We start from the raw sequence: 14,309 nt of genomic DNA, 5'->3' as shown, positions 1-14,309 counted from the left end.
AACACAAATTTCCTAGGCAAAATTCAAGCCAGCCATGTGGAAAAAACTAGGCCCCAATAAGTTTTATCACCAAACATATGTAAAAAACAATTAAACATGCCAGCAAACGTTTTAAAATACACTTTTATAAGAGTATGTATCGCTATTAATAAGCCTGATACCAGTCGCTATCACTGCATTTAAGGCTTTACTTACATTACTTCGGTATCAGCAGCATTTTCTAGCAAATTCCATCCCTAGAAAAATATTTTAACTGCACATACCTTATTGCAGGAAAACCTGCACGCTATTCCCCCTCTGAAGTTACCTCACTCCTCAGAATATGTGAGAACAGCAAAGGATCTTAGTTACTTCTGCTAAGATCATAGAAAACGCAGGCAGATTCTTCTTCTAAATACTGCCTGAGATAAACAGTACACTCCGGTACCATTTAAAAATAACAAACTTTTGATTGAAGAAATAAACTAAGTATAAAACACCACAGTCCTCTTACAACCTCCATCTTAGTTGAGAGTTGCAAGAGAATGACTGGATATGGCAGTGAGGGGAGGAGCTATATAGCAGCTCTGCTGTGGGTGATCCTCTTGCAACTTCCTGTTGGGAAGGAGAATATCCCACAAGTAATGGATGATCCGTGGACTGGATACACTTAACAAGAGAAAATGGGTTTCATATCCCTTTAAATTACAGGAAAAAGAGGACAAAATAAATTATGAAAATATATTTTTTTTGCTACACGTAAATAAATATTTTTTATTGCAATCACAAACAGCTCAATGTCCCTTTAAGGTCCTATGAAGTGTTTAACTCTACATAATAGCAAACATGTCTGCTTTGAAGAGCTCAATGTGAAAAATACCATTTTGTATGATTTTAGGAAATTTATACTGTGTTCCAGTTACTTTAAATGTTAACATATTTAGATCTCTAAACCTTTGCTTAATTGAGGGCATTGAAGACTGGGTTTTGCAATATGTGATTTATTATAACAAAAGACAAGGATTTAGAACTGTTTGGGGTAAGGCACCTTTTATCTCAGTCTACTTTCATGTCTGATGTTGTAATCCATAAACCGTATGCCTAATAAATAACTGTCTGCACGCTAATTCTCGTAAATACTATATACAGTGTGCAAACACATAACATCAATAATAGCTATTGTGACTTTGTTATTATGTTTTAATATTGTATATGATGATTGTACATCAGCCAAGAAAATAAATAGTTTGTATTTTGCTATATCAATATAGTTTGAATTAATTATGTGCATGGGTGGAAAAAAAATATGTGTTTCGTCCAAAAGATTTGCTTCAGATTTTTTTCAAACGTTTGGTGCAGCCAGATTTCATCCATGCAGACATTTGGTTCAAATGAATATTGTATTTGGATTTTTTACTGTTATTTCCAATGGAAACTGCTAATATACGGCTAGATTATGAGTTTTGCATTACGAGTGAAAAAGCAGCGTTATGGCTCTTTTTCACTACCGCTGGTATTACGAGTCTTGTCAGAATAACTGTACCGCACACTTTTTTGGCCGTAATGCAATGTAACTACAGCAGCTTTCAAAAAGTCCTGGGAGGCCAAAAAGTGAGCGGTACAGCCTATACCGTCAAGATCCATACCGTAAACTGAAAGTCAGTAGTTATGTGTTTTACTCTACAAAGCTGTAACATAAAACTCATATCTAAAGTACAATAACACCCATAAACTACCTATTAACCCCTAAACGGAGGCCCTCCCGCATCGCAAACACTAAAATAAAATTATTAACCCCTAATTTGCCACTCCCGACATCGCTGCCACTATAATAAACATATTAACCCCTAAAGTGTTGCACTCCCACATTGTAAACACTAGTAAAATATTATTAACCCCTAATCTGCTGTCCCTAACATCGCCGCAACCTACATTACTGTTATTAACCCCTGATCTGTTGCACCCAAAATCTCTGCCACTATACTAAAGTTATTAACCACTAAAACTAACGCTAAGTCTAACCCTAACACCCCTAACTTTAACATAATTAAAATAAATCTAAATTAAAATTACAATTCCTAAATAATTCCGATTTAAAACTAAATACTTACCTATAAAATAAACCCTAAGCTAGCTACAATATAACTAATAGTTTCATTGTAGATATCTTAGGTTTTATTTTTATTTCACAGCTAAGTTTGTATTTATTTTAACTAGGTAGACTAGTTAGTAAATAGTTATTAACTGTTTACTAGCTACCTAGCTAAAATAAATACAATTTACCTGTAAAATAAAACCTAACCTGAGTTACACTAACACCTAACCTTACACTACAATTAACTAAATTACATTAATTAAATACAATTAACTAAATTACAAAAAAAACCCACTAAATTACACAAAATAAAAAAGAAATTATCAAATATTTAAACTAATTACACCTAATCTAATAGCCCTATCAAAATAAAAAAAGCCCCCCCCCAAAAAAAAACCCCTAAGCTAAACTGCCAATAGCCCTTAAAAGGGCCTTTTGCGGGGCATTGCCCCAAAGAAGATCTTTTACCTGTAAAAAAAAAATACAAACAACCACCCAACAGTAAAACCCACCACCCACACAACCAAACCCCCCAAATAAAATCCTATTCAAAAAACCTAAACTCCCCATTGCCCTGAAAAGGGCATTTGGATGGGTATTGCCCTGAAAAGGGCATTTAGCTCTTTTTCAGCCCAAACCCTAAGCTAAAAATAAAACCCACCCAATAAACCCTTAAAAAAACCTAACACTAACCCCTGAAGATCCACTTACAGTTTTTGAAGACCCGACATCCATCCTCAACGAAGCGGTAGAAGTCCTCAGCGAATCCCGCAGAAGTTTTCATCCAAGCGGGCCGAAGTCTTCATCCAAGCCGGCAGAAGTCTACATCCAGACGGCATCTTCTATCTTCATCCATCTGGAGCGGAGCGGCTCCATCTTCAAGACATCCGGCGCGGAGCATCCTCTTGTTCCAACGGCTAACGAAGAATGAAGGTTCCTTTAATGGACGTCATCCAAGATGGCGTCCCTTTAATTCTGATTGGCTGATAGAATTATATCAGCCAATCGGAATTAAAGGTGAAAAATTCCTATTGGCTGATGCAATCGGTAAACTGTTTTCGTTCAAGCGCTAACCCAATGGGCACAAAAAGCCGAACTTACAATATCCCGTGCCCGTTCACATATCCCCCCAAGTCAATGGAGAAAAAAAAAAAGATTTTTCACATTCCAATGCTCTTCACATATATTCTATTTACTTATAAATACATATTTCTACATATATATCTGATGTTATTTTGGTACAATATATATATATATATATATATATATATATATAGATATAGATATATAGATATATAGATAGATATATAGATATACACACACACAAACATGATTATATAAAAAACCCTGTGATAAACCACTTATTGCTCGTGTGCAAACGTTTGCTCTCCACTAGTAATCTGTCCCTTTATGTGGATTATTATTATTATTATTATTAAGATTTTAATATCCTGATTTAAAATATAAATAATATAACAATTTACCTGGAATGTCACACAGTGGCAGTTTACTTTAGGTAAAAGCCTTTCGTGATAGTTTGCTATGCTACCTATGCTTAACAACACACGCATATAACAGTCAGGTATCACAGATATTTTGAATATCACTGGGATTTAATTTGAATTCTCTGAAAATGGAGCCCATCTTTCAGTACAATTTGTTTACAATTTCTCTATACTCTATCCATGTCTTGTAAGCCATAAAAATCCCTTACCATCTGTTGCAATTTGTAGTTCTTCTGCTCCAAGATTTTTTTAGTGAGAAGCAATATTAGTGTTAGTCTCCTGCACAGATGTAAAATACAGATGGAACTCTATTTTAAAATGGAGTAAAACCACATAATTAGAAAAAAATATAAAAAAGCAAAAGCCAAGACTACATGCATTCATTAACCAATCAACCACCAGAATGGGTTGCAACATGTTACATAGCAGTGTGTTACAATAATCTCTGTCAACCAATTGGTTAAAAGGATACAAAATAAACCAATCTGCCTTGACAGCAAGCGTACTTTTAACAAGCGGCTATAAAAACTGTATACAAAACATTTATAAATTGTGTACAAACGTTCCATAACTAATTTTAAGAGGGAACGCATGTTGAAGCTGTTTAGCTTTACATAAAAAGAAAACAAAAAAACAAAAATTAATGTATAGTAATGTGACAAGACTTGTTGTCACTGCAAACAGAACTGATGCGGTCTTACACTATGTATCTTAAAGGGGCAATAAACATTCTGACAGGCATATGAAAGAACACAAACATATTAAAATGATGCAAACTGGAGGTATAGCGGGGCCTTAAAGGGACATAAAAGTGCAAATAAGTCACTTTTCTGTGTTAGTACATAATTGTACTGTTGCTCGCCTATAACTATATGTTTAACCCATGCAAGTCAGCTTTCAGAGCAGCAATGCTAACTGGAAGCTAGATGGCGATTGGTAGCTACTCACATATGTCTTGTCACTGGCTCACCAGATATGATCAGCTAGGACCTATAGGGTGCATTGTTGCAGGGACATGCAGTCAGGGGAGGCATGAAAATAAAATAATGTTAAAGTAAAATTAAAATAAAAAATACCACGTATTCTGACCTTAGCTGCAAATACATAGAGAGGCAGCGTCCAGCTCAGCCTCCCTCGACTGCACAACAACTTAGAAGGTGATATATTATGGAATGTGTGTATCTGAATCTTTCTATGTGATTGTCTGAGTGTTTTTGTATCTTTGAGTGTGTGAGTTTTTTTTTAGTGTGAGTATTTCTGATATCCGTTAGTGAGTACATCTTTTAGTGTGTCTGTGAGTGTGCCTTTGCATGTTTCTGTTTGTGTGTGTCATTGTCTATGAGTGTGTGTGTGCCTTTTAATGTTTTTCTCTGTGTGTGTTTAAATGTTTCTGCAGACATTTAAGTATCCAAAAATGTGTGTATATCTGGCTCTGATACTAGCCAGTGCCTCACCAGGCACTGACCTCACTGCACTACTGCACTGAAGCTGACTTTAACTACGTATTTAACCTCTTTGGAAGTGTTAAAGCTCATAGTTATATGTAAGAAATAATAAAATGCTCTAACGTCTTCTTTTGCACTTTTATGTCCTTTTAACGACAGATTGCTCAAAGGCTGATAAGTACAACTCCCACTGCTTTATTAGTGCACAATCTTCTTGGATTAGTGCTTTATTAGTGGACAGAGACATGCCTTACAATTAGGTACAGCCTGGATCGGTCCAGCAAAGTTACATTGTCATTTCAAGTAATTAGTACACTCATTTATAAGGTATGATACCTTGTAAATCTTGTGAGCATTTCTTAGACACCCGCAGCACCGTTCCAACCCATTTCTCAGTTTAACACATTATTTACCTCAGTGTCTAACAAAACAAAAACTGGAAAGAAAGATTGGACTACTGATAGGGACAGCGCAGAAGCTAGGAATATTTATATACAAATTGTAAGTGTGCATGAGGTTGCAGCTAGGTATGCTCTAACCAGTTACAGCCAGTGGTCCAGTATAAATCTTACTAATCCATCATAAAAAAAAGAAAATCTTCCTGTTTAGAATGTAACAGTCTTAGAGTTCTGAAGTCTTTAGAATGCACTTCAGCCTCTCATAGGAAGAAGAGAAACAGGAAAAGGGTAAAAATAAATATTGAAAATACATTTCACAGTACACATAGATAAAACACATTTTATGGAGAATTCAATTTAAGCACTATTATGTCCCTTTAAAGTTTTTAGTGGCACAGATGCACTGCAGTACATAAAATGTTAAATCTGGCTCTTAACCCCTTGACTTCCCAAAATAGTTCCAGACAAGTGTTAAAGGGACGTTGTACATTAGATTTTTCTTTGCATACCAATTTTGTATATGATCCATTTATATAGCCCATCTGGGAGTGTTTTTTATAACAATGCATAGTCTTGCTTATTTATTTATTTATTTTTTTAACAACATTGTGCTGATTTTCAGACTCCTAACCAAGCCCCAAAGTATCACATTTAGACTAAAGTCTACAGATTCCTGCTTGCTGCTATTTGTGTAATAGGTCTTTTTATATACATGGGTGGGGGAGTGTCTGCTCTTCTTGATTTCCCAGTCCCTTTCACTGGATGTCCCAGCCTAACCTCATCAACAGTGCGAAACTGGGAGCTTCTATATAAGCTTTTAAAAGGTTTTATACTGGATTTTTAGTAGTGCCTAGTTAGTACATGCAGTTATATGAAAATTGGTGTACACTGTCCCTTTAAACGCATTTGTTTGTATGTATGTATATATATATATATATATATATATATATATATATATATATATATATATATATATATATATATATATATATATATATATAAACACATGCACATATACACATACATACACAGTATATATATATATATATATATATATATATATATATATATATATATATATATATATATATATATATATATATATATCCCCAAGGCAGAACATACAGTGATCTGAGATGTCATCGCAGAAAATGCAGCATGTCTGCAGAAAGAACAGGACACATGCAGGAACTGTTAGCGCTCGAACTCTGTAGTGCTGCTCCACATTAGACAGTTCTCTTCAAACAGAGCTGTGCTCGGGTTGAAGTGTAAGTTTTCCTTAACACAGTGCATCCAGAGTAAAGTGCTGTTTGAAGTGATCAGTCAAATATGCAGTAGCGCTGCAAAGCAGCAGCACATTGCTTGTTGACTAGCTCTCAAGAGATTTTTTTCAAACCCGCCCCTAGCCTTTCCCAGTCTGCAAAGCTGTTTATTCTGAATTTAAGACGTTAGTATGAGCATTGCATCTTTTTTATTACTACATTTCTGTTAGACCAAGAGAAAAGATTTATTCAAGAGACATTTAAAAAAAAAAATTGTATGCAGGTAATTTGCAATGCAATTATATTATAAAGCATTAAAAATTGCTTTATTCTTCAGTTGACCAACACATTATAGCATAAAAGAAAACTTGCACTCACTGGATTTTTAAACTTGATTTTTACTGTGACCCTGTGATGTTTCGGGGATAATATATCCCCTTCCTCAGACGTAAGATATATTATCCCCGAAACGACACACGGTCACAGTAAAAATCAAGTTTAAAAATCCAGTGAGTGCAAGTTTTCTTTTATGCTGTTTATAATTATCCACTAGCACCCTGGTAGATGCTTTCAAGGTGAGAGTGCACACTCTTGCTACGTTATATATATATATATATATATATATATATATATACATACATATACATAATCTATCAATTGTTAGTCTGGTCCTTAAATTTGATATAATTTTGTCAACTCATTTATACAGGAACCAACCACAAATACATTAGTTATTTAAAGAATTTTCAGCACCAAATATTCTCAGCAGGAAATCTGTTATTTGCCTACAATGCTTGAATAACTGACAGAACACACACATTCGCATATATCAGATCAATTTCCATCATGCAAATGAGGGCAGATAAGCCAGATTCATTTCCAACTGTATTTGCTTGGACTGAAAAGGGACTTGATTTTGCTTCCAAGTGAATACATGATTGAGTTCCAACTGCCTCCCACCCCACCCCCCCGCACAAATATATCAATCCTTAGATATCAGCGAAAATGCAATTACTGTGTTAGTCATCTTCTCTTCTGCTAAAATGATGCTCAGGTGCTTGCGCTCATTAGCAGCCCTTGATTTCCTCAGATTAATAATGTACCATAAACATATTGATGAATAAATGATTCATAAGAAATGCAAAACGAATAATCTATTTTGGGGATTCTGATAGTTGTTACAAGATCTGTGAATTAATATCTTTGTCTAAATTGTGATAAAGAAACAGAATGGAGATCAGAAGGAAAACAGTCTTTGAAGTGATTGCAATAAGAACTCATAATTGGATATAAACCATGTTCAATCTTGTTACTGTCTCAAAGGCACCAACATTAGCCGGTGTACTTTTGTTAGTGCATGTGCAAATATACACATTTTATATTGATACACAGATAAGCTAAATAGTCCTTTCTGTAGCCAATGGAAGCCAATAATTTCACTTCTTGGTGTTGCAAAATATCTTAACCTCTTAACGACCATGAGGTACAATGTACGTCGCCGGTCGTTAAAGGTTTTCTTGCTTATAATAGCACATGTCCCGAAACCCCTTTGAAAGACCAGCAACGGTCCATATGGGGTTAAAAAAAATATGGAGGATGCATAGTCTTAAAGTACATTTATACTCCCATGCACCTTTAACAAGAAGGAAATAAGAAACATTGAGTAACACGCTGCATGTCAATTTAACACTCTGGAGGGACTGCTGCACAGGATTGTTGTGTAGTGTACGAAGTTCTCCAGCTAAGGGGTTAACAAAGTAACTCACAGCATGGAAAGAAAAAAGAAACCGAGATATTGGCTGTCAAAAGGACATTGTATTGTAAATGTTTCCCCTTTAATCCGTTCCCAATTATTCATTTCACCAGCTGGACAGTATTAAAGGGACAGTAAACACGTTATGATTACAAGATATTTCTGTTGTCTTGCTATAGAAAAACGCCAGCCAAGTCTAAACGGATTTCTTGTCACTCAATCTCAAAGACCAATGAGAATCTTTGTTTAGACAAGCCATTTTACTATATCCACGTGATTGTCATATTATACGTGATTGGACGATCACATCAACAGCTGATTATGTGGATTTTATCACTGATATAAGTCATTCCACTTGTACAATTTTTATGTACAGTATTAGTCATAAGATATCTCAAAGAGCAATGCTTTGAAGGTACTCGTATCGGACACATCTAGAATTGATCAATTATTGATGTTTAATAGTGAATGATTATTCTCATCAAGTCTGTTTTTCAATTGCGTGTCCCATATTGATACAGAAAGTTATGGCATTCATGTGCCGCTTAACGTTTATCAAGCAGTAATCCATCATATATGTATCTTATTTACATATTCATGTAGGATTTGTGGCATAAAGTGTATCATTTCACATTTGTTAAGCGGTGATCCAACATATGTGTGTGTTTATTCACAGGATCAAATTACGATTGTTACAAAACAGAGCTATTGGATCAGGAATAGTGTACCGAAGTACTAGTATGTGTTGTTTGAGCATAATACTCATTCCTATTAGGGGTTAAAATTTTAAAACCCTGTTTTTGTTAATACCTCGTAGTTTTCTGTTGATAGCAGAGATCATGTTTACACCCTACTTGAGATATTGATTATTATAAATAGTTGTAACTTAGGCAGTGGTCTTTGGTTATGCATTTATCAAATAATTAAATAAACTTGTAAATAGTTAAAATGGGAAACAAGAGAAAATAATACATACAAATTAAAAATAAAAATAGATAAAAATAAAAAAATAAAAAATATTAACAAATCATTTTTAATTGAAAAGTATGCTATTGTAAACTAAAAAATAGCTAAATAGTGTTGAGTGAAGTGCTGATGGTGATCTGTATCGAAAGGTGAAAAAAATATTTTTGTGATGATGAACATATGCAGAGAACAACTATAATATTGGTATTGTTAAGGAGCGTATAATGTTGGTATTTTAAGGAGAGTATTACTATAGATAAGCATAATAGTTGTTATATTTATTTAAGCCTTTAGGCTGCAGGCTATCTAGTAGGTAGATCCATCTGCATTCTGCCTTGAGTAAGGATTTTTCGAGATCACCTCCTCTTATTCCTAAAGAGATTTTTTGCACAGCCATGAATTGTAAATGTTTGGGTTGACTTTGATGCTTCAGAAAAAAATGGTTTTGCCACACTGGTTAGTTGTTTATCTTTGTTTTTATCTTTATCTGCATTTCTGATATTACTTTTATGCTCCAGAATTCTGACACGTACTTCTCAGGTCGTCATACCCACATAGATTTTTTTGCATGGACAGTATAAAATATAGATAACCCCAGAAGTTTTACAAGTTTAGTGATTTTGCAGAGAAAGTTTATTTCCATTTTTGTCCACTATTTCTTTTTTGTTGTTGTTGTTGTATTTGCAAACAGATCAATAATCGATAAATTCTAGATGATGTGTCAAATATGACTACTTTCAAAGCATTGCTCTTTGAGATATCTTACGGCTAATACTGTACATAAAAAGTGTACAAGTGGAATGGCATATCAGTGATAAAATCCACATAATCAGCTGTTGATGCGATATTCCATTCATATATAATATTATAATCACGTGGATATAGTAAAAATTACTTGTCTAAACAAAAATTCTGATTGGCCTTTGAGATTGAGTGACAAGCAATCCGTTCTATTAATACTATAAGCTTGACCGTTAAGGATCCAATAGGGTCGAGGAGGCAGAACGATTTTCACTATAACACGTTCCAAAACTGGCCGGCGCATACCCCTCTGAGGAAGCGTTTGTGAAACGCACGTTAGGGGCACCTTTCACCATGAGCAGAGTCCACTTTTTATGTTGCTTACCAGGATAAAATTATATTATTTCTAAGTCAATCTTTTTTGCTGTCATGGTTATCACGTTTTAACCACAGTAGTCAGATTAAAAATAATCAAGCTTCCGTTATAGAAGGAGATTTTTGTTGCGATAAAGCTTTGCTATATTTGGTGGTTGGGCTACGCTCTATTTAACCCTTTGATGTGTGGGTAATAGTTATCATATGCATTTTTTCCACTTAGCATAGGTTATAACACCAGATCTGACCCCTTATTTTATTTAACAGCATATACTGTAGATACCTATCACCCTGGGTTAAAACTAGTTTTAATCTGAGTGTGTGCAAGTGTACGCATTTATGACTTTTTTAATTACAAATCTAATAAAGTTATTTTTGAATTGTTTTCCATATCTTTGTATCAATTGTTTAACCAGAGGTGTGCAACATTTGTTGCACTTTTGTAAACACTGTTTGCACGTGTGCAATAACTCTCATTCAGATACCTGCTGTGTAACCTACGTTACATAATGGGAGCACCCATGATAAGAGGGAGGTGAATGAAATGTATCTGCAGTAAGTGTTATTAGGTGGATAGGGGACATATTGCATATTACAAGAGTTAAAGGGACCGTCTACACATTAGTTATCTAAAAGTCTTACCATAGATTAAGCTGCAAATATCCTTCTGCACCCTTTCTATATCATGCAGCAGTAACAGTAAAACAGTTATTTTAAAATTACTATTGTGCCTGGTCATTTTGAAATGGCCGCCAAGCTCTACTCACTGATGACATCACAATCTGGGTTGCATCTATGCACTCTGCTGAATAGCATTGACACCAATTAGTGAGTCTTTTGTAACTACTGAGCCTTTAATGCAGCCCAGATCGTGATGTCGTCAGTGGGCAGAGCTTGGCAGCCATTTCAAAGTGACCAGGGACAATAGTCATTTTAAAATAATTGTTTTACGGTTACTGATGCATGATATAGAAAGTGGTGCAGGAGGAGCTTAATCTAAAGGAAGACTTTAAGATGACTAAGTGTAGACTGTCCCTTTAACATCAACACACCAAATAAAGACAAGTAGCCTCAACAACCTGTAGCTGGAGAACGTCCCCATCTCCCTGTCTAAATTGACACATATATTAGCATTAAAAACTGGAAAAATACCATCTCCATAACTGTAGTAGCTAGGGACGGCCTTTCATGAAATGCTAGAAATTTAGACCAAGATTTCTCTGTTTCAGTTAAAGGCACAATAGGAGAGAAGGAAATATGTGGCACATCACCTCAGCTGCTGGAGCTAATCCGTTTCTGAAACTGGCTGGCTCACCCGTTTAATTTAAGATATCCTCAAATCTTGATTTTCCAGGAACATGGAGAAAACACAGTGCTATAAATAAAATATAAAAACAAGTTTTTACTAAATTTGAACAATTTGTTTAGACTTTTAAGTGTAATAAAGTTACAAAAACACATATACTACTAGGAAAATAAATATCTGTGTTTTCTGAAAAGCACAAAAAACATAATATATGTTATGCTTGCTCAAGTCTAAAGGAACATCCTGTTCTGGAAGCAATAAAAGCAGTATGCTAATCCCACAGAGGCAAAGGAATGGATAAACAAAATGATTAGTTTGATTTAATGATATTTCAAGTAGCTGCATTAATTCAAAGAGAATGCACAATATCTTACATGGCTTATTTTCCTTTTTCATGTGTAACATCCACTTTCCAGGACATTTAAGAGGGCAAATTGAAAAGTTATATCCGGTCATTACCTATTTTGACTGAGGGGGACTAAGGGAGTCTGTGACACCAAGAATGATCAAATTGCTTTAAAGGGACAGTGTACTATAAAACTGGTTTACAATGATTTGTTATACCAACTGGAGAGAATAAAATGTGTTTTGAATATGAAATAGCTGTTTTGCTACACAACCTAATAAAATAGGCTGACCTTGCAGAGAGAACATACTTCATTATCTTATATATTTCTAAATATCCACAAAGTTCTCCTTATCCTATTTCTCTCTTTATAAACAAAGACCAATACATAGGGCCTGATGATCATAAACTCACTGAAATGGAGAGAAAACTCACTTTTATTAGCATTACATTGCAATGTATGTTTTTCTTTTCTTTCCTAAGACATGGAGTCCACAACGTCATTCCAATTACTAGTGGGAACCAATAGCCAAGCTAGAAGACACGGAATGCACAGGGAGTGAGAACAAGATAGACAGACCTAAACAGAAGGCACCACCGCTTGAAGAACCTTTCTCCCAAAAAGAGGCCTCAGCCGAGGCAAAAGTGTCAAATTTGGAAAAATATGCAAAGAGGACCATGTTGCCGCCTTGCAAATCTGTTCCACAGAAGCTTCATTTTTGAAAGCCCAAGAAGAGGAGACAGCCCTAGTAGAATGAGACGTAATTCTCTCAGGAGGCTGCTGTCCAGCAGTCTCATAAGCAAAACAAATCATACTTCTCAACCAGAGGAAAAGAAGTAGAAGTGGCGTTCTGACCATTACGCTTTCCTGAGAAACAAAGAGGGCAGAAGACTGACGAAAATCCTTAGTAGCCTGTAGGTAAAATCTTAGAGCACGCACAACATCCAAATAATGCAACAGATGTTCCTTATGAGAAGAAAGATTAGGACAAGGAGAAGTAACAACAATTTCCCGATTAATATTTCTATCCGAAACCACCTTAGGGAGAAACCCCAATTTAGCACGAAGGACTGCCTTATCTGCATGAAAAATAAGATAAGGCGAATCGCACTGCAGAGCCGAGAGTTCTGAAACTCTGCTTGCAGAAGAAATAGCAATAAGAAACAACACTTTCCAGGATAACAACTTAATATCTACAGAATGTATTGGTCCAAACAAAGTCTGTTGCAAAACTCTAATAACTAGATTAAGGCTCCAAGGAGGAGCAACAGGTTCAAACACAGGCATGATTCTGACCAGGGCCTGACAAAAGGATTGAACATCTGGCACATCCATCAGGCGCTTATGTAAAAAAAATAGATAATGCAGAAATCTGACCTTACAGAGAATTGACTGACATCCCTTTCTCCAGACTTTCCTGGAGAAAAAAGACAAAATTCTAGGAATCCTGGCCCTACTCCAAGAGAAGCCCTTCAATTCACACCAATATAGGTATTTACGCCATAGCTTATGGTAAATTTTCCGAGTAACAGGCTTGCGAGCCTGAAGCATGGTATCAATGAATGACTCAGAAAACCCACGCTTAGCCAGAACTAAGCGTTCAATCTGCATGTAGTCAGTTTCAGAGAAACGAGATTTGGATGGAGGAAAGGGCCCTGAGTTAGAAGGTCATTCCTCAGAGGTAAACTCCAAGGAGGGAGAGATGACATTTTCACTAGGTCTGCAAACCAGATCCTGCAAGGCCATGCAGGAGCTATTAGAATTACAAACGCTCTCTCCTGTTTGATACTAGAAATGACTCGAGGAAGGAGCACAAACGGAGGAAACAGGTATGCTAGACTGAAATCCCAAGGAACCACCAGAGCATCTATCAGGATGGCCTGAGGATCTCTTGACCTTGAACCGTACCTTGGAAGCTTGACATTCTGCTGAGACGCCATTAGATCAAACTCCGGCACCTTCCACTTGAGGGTTAACCTGGAGAACACCTCGGGATGGAGAGCCCACTCACCGGGATGAAAGGTCTATCTGCTCAGAAAATCCGCATTCCAGTTGTCCATTACTGGAATGTAGATGGCAGATAGAAGACAATTTTGAGCTTCCGCCCACTGAATAATCCAAGCCATCTCCTTCATGG

General features: G+C 35.8%; 1 protein-coding gene across 5 annotated transcripts in view; it reads right to left on the bottom strand.

The window, feature by feature from the left end:
* Positions 1-14,309, bottom strand: part of SULF2 (sulfatase 2) — a 904,152-nt gene that overhangs the window by 777,960 nt on the left and 111,883 nt on the right. For 4 of the 5 annotated variants that reach the window (XM_053690481.1, XM_053690402.1, XM_053690933.1 and 1 more), the window contains exon 2: positions 11,791-11,894. The exons of the other annotated variant lie outside the window; for it this stretch is intronic. The gene's annotated coding sequence lies outside the window, so the exon portion shown is untranslated. The remainder of the gene's footprint in view (positions 1-11,790; positions 11,895-14,309) is intronic. 5 annotated transcript variants of the gene reach the window in all.

This window comes from Bombina bombina, chromosome 1 (genome assembly GCF_027579735.1).
Source record: "Bombina bombina isolate aBomBom1 chromosome 1, aBomBom1.pri, whole genome shotgun sequence".
NCBI classification, from domain to species: Eukaryota; Metazoa; Chordata; class Amphibia; order Anura; family Bombinatoridae; genus Bombina; species Bombina bombina.
Note: the sequence above shows the minus strand (reverse complement) of the source record. Positions and strands in the feature narration are given on the sequence as shown.